Below are 8,648 nucleotides of genomic sequence, written 5' to 3'. Positions count from 1 at the left end.
AAGGCAAAGCAAGGCAATTTTATTTATTTAGCACATTTCAGCATAAGGCAACTCAAAGTGCTTTACACAATACATCAAACATTAAAAAACAAAGAGCAAAATAGGGATTAAAAATAAGAATAAAAATATAAACGAATACAAATTTAATACCATATAAGATACATAAATAAAAATCATAGTTCAGTATAACAATTAATACGAAAAGGATCTTTTTTTCCATCAAACTGGCAGAAATGGGCTTCCATACATAAATACTGTACACAGCCAGAACACCAGCCACATAAATACTCTGTCAAATATGTCTTGAGAAAGGTCCTTGTGACCGAAACGTCGACCAAATAAACTAATGCAGAGTCGATCAATAAAACTTAAGGGCGGAATCAATCTTCAATCTAATAGTTGGCAAGAAAGACAATATTTCGCACACTTTTTCTTTAAAACCTAAGACGGCACACTGACAGCAAAGCAGCCCCTCCCCACACAAACACACCTCCAGACACACCCCTCTCTCCCTCTCTCTCCCTCTCCCTCTCTCTCTCTCCCTCTCTCTCTCTCTCCCTCCTCCTACAGTCAACACTGACAGCAGAAAGAAAGCCGCCTCCCACTATAACTCCCAGTGAGTTCCAGTCCAGTGTGCGGCTGGTACCGGTGGACACAGACTAGACTACAGCAGGGGGAGAGAAGCCAAAGTCGGGACACTTTGGCTTGTGCTGTCGCTCAGAAGAACCGCCATATGGTTGAGAAACAGCCGGGCACATCCACTACTCTGCTAGCATAGAATACGGCGAATCCTTTGAAGTACAAGTCGTCTTTGTAGTTGTAGCGTTAATGTAGTTCCAAACCAGAGAATTATATATAAAAAAAAGCGTTTTTAATAAAATCAAAATGCAGTCCTGACACTGACTGCATTCTTCGCGAGGTGGAAGTTTATTTTCAGTCCAACTATTCGTGCCAAGATGGACAGCAGCAGTCCTTAGGATCCCGGACGAGATGGGGAAATGGGAGCTAACTATGGTAAGACTATATAATGACTTTCTGTAATGTAAGCTAAGAGATGCAAAGACATTTTGGCTTTTGTTCTGATTTAAATGTGAAAAAACATCCCTGGGTCTGCAAGTCCGACTTCAGTTGGCTCTTGAGTCTTTCTCTTCATGTTTAAAAACGTACTTTTATAATCTCTGTGAAGTCCAGAGTCTGGGTTTGCAATTTAACGATTATTTTCAATGTTGATTAATATGTCAATTAGGGCCTGTTCTCCCGGTTAATCGTTTAGTTGTTTTGGTCTTTCTGTCAGAATTCATTAATTTATTTCATTTTATTGTTTATTTCGAACAATCATCAATGTTGCAGCAACAACAAAAATAATGTATACCTTAAAATTCAAACGCAAACAATCAGAATTTACCAAAGACTCAAAAAGATTGTTTGAGATGGAGCAGGCAGAAGCAAATAGCTTATTAGGTCCTGCCCCTACTTCACAATATCATTTTAATACAAAACAAATAGATATGCAAATACAGCAGACCATCTTTCAGGTCTTACAATAATTTACAACAATATACAACAATACCTTTACATTACAATTCCCTTCCTATGTTTCTGTTTCTGTTTTGGTCAAGTATTTATTTCTTTAATGTATTTTTGAAAATGAAAATGTTCTACGACTAGAAAATGTTCACATTTAATAAACTGGAATCAGAGAAGTTTGACTTTGTTTCACAAAAACGACTCAAGCCGATTATTTGTTTAGATCAAAATAGTTTGATTGATCTAATAGTTGACAACTAATCGATTTAATTCAGAGATATTCAACGGAGGGTCCGTGACCCCCTAGGGGGTCCTTAGAGTAAGTGCAGGGGGGGCTGCCAAATTATGTCTAAAATGTTTTTGAAAGTTTCTTTTTTCAAAAGTTCAAATATGTCTAAAAACAACATTTAATTTGCACATTGAAGATAAGCTTATTATAGGTAAAGTAGCCGAATGGTAGCCATAGAGGTACGCTTAAGGATTCACTGTGCCTTCCACATGTATGTTTAACATTAAAACATGATATATACTGTATGTACAGTAGTAAGGGGTCCCTTCTCTGTCTCTCTTTCAGCTAAGGGGTCTTCGGCCAAATAAACGTTGAAGACCCCTGATTTAATTGATTAATCTTTGCAGCTCTATAGTCCACATGCTGTTTTTACTGAAGCTGCAAAAGGTCTGTCTATAAAGTGTGTTCCTGTCCATGAACAACCTTTTTATACATTTGAGACCCAGAGCTCAGCATCAGTTCCTGGCAACAAACAGACTTAAGTTATCGTTTATCCCAACGTCCATCAAGCTGCTGAACTCCCCAATAGTAAATCTTAGCCCAGCAGAGCAGGGGTGCAATAAATACACCAGCACTTTTTGCACTTTGCACTTCTTAGTAGGGCTGCCCCCTCTTAGTGGATTAGTCGACTAATCGGTGGTTTTGGTCTTAGTCAACTTAGATCTCTTTAGTCCATTAGTCATGTCTGATGCTGTTTTCATGCTGAATGACTTATTTCTAAGAAACGTACGAGCTCATCTCTGGTAAACACAAGAATTAAAGTGGTGCTTTTAGCATGACTCTTTGCGGAGAAACTCAGATTTACAGATCTGTCGATTAAATCAACTAATCGATTAGTCGAGATAATTGAATGAGTGTTAGTGTCAGGCTACAATGGCGGACCCAAATGCAGGCTCCGTAGCAGACGCTTTTATAACAATAGGCTAACGATTGGGTCATAACCACGAGACTTACTGTCACACAGTAGAGGAATTACCGTATAGTACAGGAGAAGCTCACAGGCAGTTTGGACTTCCATTAGCTGTTTAGGTTTAATGACTAATGTTAACTAGCATGTTAGTGATCAGTAATTAGCCTGTGCCTATGTTATCTCCTTACATATACCTACGCTCTCCGTCTCTGTAAGATTGGGAATGATTGAGATTTCTCTCGGCACAGCTACCAGAAGACTTCACACTTTCAGACAGGTTGCTCACGTCACATCTACGTCTTCAAGCTCAGTTGGAGGCTGCTCAGTAACGCTCAGCCAGCACCGGGAAAGAGACTTCTGATATCCTTCACTGGTCTCCGTCCAGAGATACGGGCTCTGGTGGTCCAGTTTATATACTGTCTATGGTTATAGCACCCCCAGATTTAGATGATGAACAACTAAAAACATTACACACTGGGTCTTTAATTCTGCAGAGGAGATGAAAGAAACCGCCTGCGTTCACAATAATTATTTAAAATCTGCACTGCAGATGGGATGACTCACATCCTCGTATGTGAATGATCATTTAAATGTCGTTATGTGAAGACAAAAGGTTTAGCTGCTGTGTCTAACCAGTATAACACAACGCCCATTGTCTCTCAGGGAAACTAGGACCGTTTGTCAGCCACACAGATGGGAATCTGTGCATTGCGTCATACTGTTACTCAGTGTCAGCGATGGGGGTGCTAAGCACTGCTAAAAGCCACGTTTAAAATCCAAAAACATATCCATGGAGATCTGATACTCTTGGCCTCTGCAGCATTTAATATGAATGAAAAGGGCAGATCATAACACTTGAACACTGTCACAGTCTTGAGCTTTTTGCAGCTTTTTTGTGTATTAACATTATATTTGACTTACAAAGCAGAGAAAAATAAATGCCCGGTGATCTTTATTGTCATAAAGACAAGGTAACTCCTAGTCTGGCTATCACCAGACCAAGCTCAATATTTTAAAAGGTCCCATGACATGGTGCTCTTTGGATGCTTTTATATAGACCTTAGTGGTCCCCTAATACTGTATCTGAAGTCTCTTTTATATAGACCTTAGTGGTCCCCTAATACTGTATCTGAAGTCTCTTTTATATAGACCTTAGTGGTCCCCTAATACTGTATCTGAAGTCTCTTTTATATAGGCCTTAGTGGTCCTCTAATACTGTATCTGAAGTCTCTTATATAGACCTTAGTGGCCCCCTAATACTGTATCTGAAGTCTCTTTTATATAGACCTTAGTGGTCCCCTAATACTGTATCTGAAGTCTGTTTTTATATAGACCTTAGTGTTCCCCTAATACTGTATCTGAAGTCTCTTTTATATAGACCTTAGTGGTCCCCTAATACTGTATCTGAAGTATCTTTTATATAGACCTTAGTGGTCCTACTAATGCTCCTATAATACCGTATCTGAAGTCTCTTTTATATAGACCTTAGTGGTCCCCTAATACTGTATCTGAAGTCTCTTTTATATAGACCTTAGTGGTCCCCTAATACTGTATCTGAAGTCTCTTTTATATAGACCTTAGTGGTCCCCTAATACTGTATCTGAAGTCTCTTTTATATAGACCTTAGTGGTCCCCTAATACTGTATCTGAAGTCTCTTTTATATAGACCTTAGTGGTCCCCTAATACTGTATCTGCAGTCTCTTTTATATAGACCTTAGTGGTCCCCTAATACTGTATCTGCAGTCTCTTTTATATAGACCTTAGTGGTCCCCTAGATATTTCTTAGAGTGCAAATACTGTTGCAGTTCCACTTTGTCCATGGTTTTCTTGGATACATCTAAAATATATATATATATTGAATTGACTGATTGATTCATAAAATCAGGGTCCAAAATTAGCAACATCTACTAGCCAAATGCTGATAAAATATGCAAGTGGCTGGTAGATTTGCGTCACTCACCAGCCAAAAATTAATGGTAATCTATTGTTTGGCTGGTAACATTTGAACATGCACTAGCCATTTGGCTGGTGGACAAAAAAGTTAATTTTGGACCCTGCATAAAATGAGAAATAGCCTGAACAGCCAGCCCCACATCCAGATGTTGGGGTCTGGGAACTCCCCATTGGTCAGAGTTCAATCGGTTGGTCAGGGTTCAATCGGCAACGGCGGCTGCTACGGAAACAAAAACTTGCGCGTGTTAAATTTGCAACCGATGATCGGATTCAAAACCAGGGTTTCGTCCAAATCTGCATACTGTGCACACAGCCTGGATGCCGGCCGAACTTAGCCCCGCCCACAACATTTGAGGTCAGGAAGTACCATTGACAAAAGTAAAATGGACCAACAGAGCTCGTTGCTCTGGACGGAGACCAGTGAAGGATATTAGAAGTCACTTTTCCTGTGATCACTTGCTTTACTGAGCAGCCTCCAACTGAGCTTGAAGACGTAGATGTGACGTGAGCAACCTGTCTGAAAGTGTGAAGTCTTCTGGTAGCTGTGCCGAGAGAAATCTCAATCATTCCCAATCTTACAGAGACGGAGAGTGTAGGTATATGTAAGGAGATAACATAGGCACAGGCTAATTACTGATCACTAACATGCTAGTTAACATTAGTCATTAAACCTAAACAGATAATGGAAGTCCAAACTGCCTGAGAGCTTCTCCTGTACTATACGGTAATTCCTCTACTGTGTGACAGTAAGTCTCGTGGTTATGACCCAATCGTTAGCCTATTGTTATAAAAGCGTCTGCTACGGAGCCATAACGTGAGCTACAAGGTAATGGAGCCTTTTATACATTGTCGTGTTTCTTTAGAAATAAACAACGGACAAATAGAGTCTTTAAACTCTTCAGATGTAAAGTTATTCTCTGTCAAAGTGACGTCAGAATGAATGGGAGCCAATGGGATGCTAACGGGAGGTGATGGCTTGGTAGCATCAAAATGGCGCCATAGGAGCTACGCATTCCAGATGCTTGCTTACCCCCCTTGAACTCAACTACTAACTTTGTTGGCGCCTTTCTCTCTCTCTCTCTTTGTTTGATCTTATCTTTTTGAAATGCTGCCAGCTTTTTTTTATTATTAGAAAAGCGCCCTAGTCAACTTTGTCATATGGCCTTATAGTGTGGAATAATTCAGACCTAAAAGCTTTTTGGGACACAATTGATTTTAACACAAGATCTAATTTAAATATGTTAAATTTTACTTTTTTTTTTTGCCGGGCTTTATTTTGTTTTTTTTATTTTTTTTTTTTTTACATAAAAAAGAAAAAAACACACACTCCTTTTTTTTTCTTTTTTTTTTTTTTTTTTTTTATAAAATTTTAGTTCAATGGTTCCCAAATATTTGATAAGATTTCAGCCCACAGTCCCCCATCTGCAGACAGGACTTTTGCTTTTAGAGATTGCTTTGTTTTTTTTATTACAGAAAGTTTATTAAAACCTGTGACCCAAAATAGTAGCGCTGCAAAGACAAAAATGGAAACAAACTTTAAAGTTAAACCATTGTTGTTCTCTAATCAGACCATGGATCCTCATCTGATGGGCTGTGGAGTGCTAGCCCTTGACTAGCGAATCAGTGCACTTATGTTAAAGCACTTAGTGGAAATGAAGACATCCTAAGAATTAGGGCTGTGCTCGATTGAAGAAATTCTTAGTCGACTAACACTCATTCAGTTGTATCGACTAATCGATTAGTTGATTTAATCGACAGATCTGTAAATCTGATATTTAGAAATGATTTGGGGTTCTGGTCAGGCTCGGTCACATCAGCGTAGGGCTGTACTCGAGTGAAGAAATTCTTAGTCGACTAACTGTCACGTCTGCCTCCGCTCTTATTGTCTTTTCTGTTTGTTTTCATGAACTTCCTGTTTTATTTTGTAATCCACTGTTTGTCTTCATTCACTTCACTTGTCTTCCTGCCTTTGTTTGTTTCCTGCCGTTTTTGATTACCTGTCTCCGCCCTAATGTTATTCACCTGTGTCTAGTTGTCTTCCCCTCACCTGTGTTCCCTTGTTCCCTGCCAGATTGCTGTAGCTCCATGCTGACTCACTTTCCAGCGTTCCCTTGTTTTGTTTCTCCGTGTACCCAGACCTTTTGCCTGTATTACCGACCACGTTTTCCTGCCTGTTGGACCTGTACGTTTGCCTGCATTGTTCATGGAGCAATAAACCAATCACCTTTATCCTTGATTCCTGTGTCGTGCATTTGGGTCCGCCATTGTAGCCTGACACTAACACTCATTCAATTATCTCGACTAATCGATTAGTTGATTTAATCGACAGATCTGTAAATCTGAGTTTCTCCACAAAGAGTCCTGCTAAAAGCACCACTTTAATTCTTGTGTTTACCAGAGATGTGCTCGTACGTTTCTTGGTAATAAGTCATTCAGCATGAAAACAGCATCAGACATGACTAATGGACTAAAGAGATCTAAGTCGACTAAGACCAAAACGACCGATTAGTCGACTAATCCACTAAGAGGGAGCAGCACTAAATCGGCGCGATGTGAGCTGATGTACAGTATGTTTTAAAAATATTGAAATTAATATAGATATCGCAATATCACATTTTGTTAATACCTCGCAAGCCTATGGCTGCGCGAGATGAAGCTGTTTTCACACATTCAGGCGATTCGCTTCTCGTTCCTCGCCTTAAAAGGTCATTTAATTTTAACGTTACGAGCCGCCTACATTGCAGCGTAACATAAGCGTAACGTTCGCTCCAACACGACACTTTCACTATAATCAGTGATTATGGTTTTATAGTTTTTTTACATTGTCTGATTTTGCGAGAGCTTTTGTAAAAAAAATTGCGATAAAAGTTGCGATTTCTTTTGTATTTTTGTTGCAATCAAAGTTGCGAGAGATGGTGAAAGTTGCAAAAAACTTCCTAAAACTCCATATTTAGAAATGATGTTGTGGTTCAGGTCGGGCTCGGTCACATCGGCGCGATAAGGCATTGAACATTTTAAATTTAAAAACAGCTGATTATGTAGGTGTGCGCCTGTGTTAGCGTGCGCTTGTTGTCCCGTGTGAGCTGATGACCTCATCTGTTGACGTGTGTGTGTGTGTGTATGTGTGTGTGTGTGTCTGTGTGTGTGTCTGTGTCTGTGTGTGTGTGTGTGTGTCTGTGTCTGTTGTGTGTGTGTGTGTGTGTGTGTGTCTGTGTGTGTGTGTCTGTGTCTGTGTGTGTGTGTGTGTGTATGTCTGTGTGTCTGTGTATGTGTGTCTGTGTGTGTGTGTGTGTCTGTTTGTGTGTGTGTCTGTCTGTGTGTATGTATCAGTGTCTGTGTGTGTGTGTGTGTGTGTGTGTGTGAGCTGATGACCTCATCTGTTGACATTTGTGTGTGTGTCTGTGTGTGTGTCTGTGTCTGTGTCTGTGTGTGTGTGTATGTATGTGTGTGTGTCTGTGTGTGTGTATGTGTGTGTGTGTGTGTGTTTGTGTGTGTGTGTGTCTGTGTGTCTGTATGTGTGTGTATGTGTGTGTGTGTGTGTGTGTGTGTGTGTGTGTGTGTGTGTGTGTGTGATGACCTCATCTGTTGCCATTTCTGAATGCCTTCCTACAGCTGCTTAATAAAAGCTTTCACACAAACACACATACATGAGTCAATAGTATGAGGCCCGATCAGCACTCTAAATGCCTGCAGTTCAAGTTTTGTCTTGTGTTCTGAATGAAAAAACATATTCAAACAGGAAAAGTACGAATGGAAATGTCACAGTCCAAGGTGTTTTCACTGTTGATTTGTTTAACTGTTCAATAACTTCAATACAAGTTCAAAAAATGCAACATCTTTCCAAAACAATGAATAATTGTGTTACATAATCGTGATTTCAATATTGACCAAAATAATCGTGATTATGATTTTTTTTTTTTTTAATTTAATAATTTTTTCCAATAATCAAGCAGCCCTATTTAATAGGG

The 8,648-nt window shown here is 39.5% G+C and overlaps 1 pseudogene; it reads left to right on the top strand.

Moving 5' to 3' along the window:
* The first annotated feature begins 569 nt into the window (after positions 1-569).
* LOC120575425 overlaps positions 570-8,648 on the top strand; it is a 53,685-nt pseudogene continuing 45,606 nt past the window's right edge.

This window comes from Perca fluviatilis, chromosome 15 (assembly GCF_010015445.1).
Source record: "Perca fluviatilis chromosome 15, GENO_Pfluv_1.0, whole genome shotgun sequence".
NCBI classification, from domain to species: Eukaryota; Metazoa; Chordata; class Actinopteri; order Perciformes; family Percidae; genus Perca; species Perca fluviatilis.
This window is presented reverse-complemented; position numbering and strand designations above follow the sequence as displayed.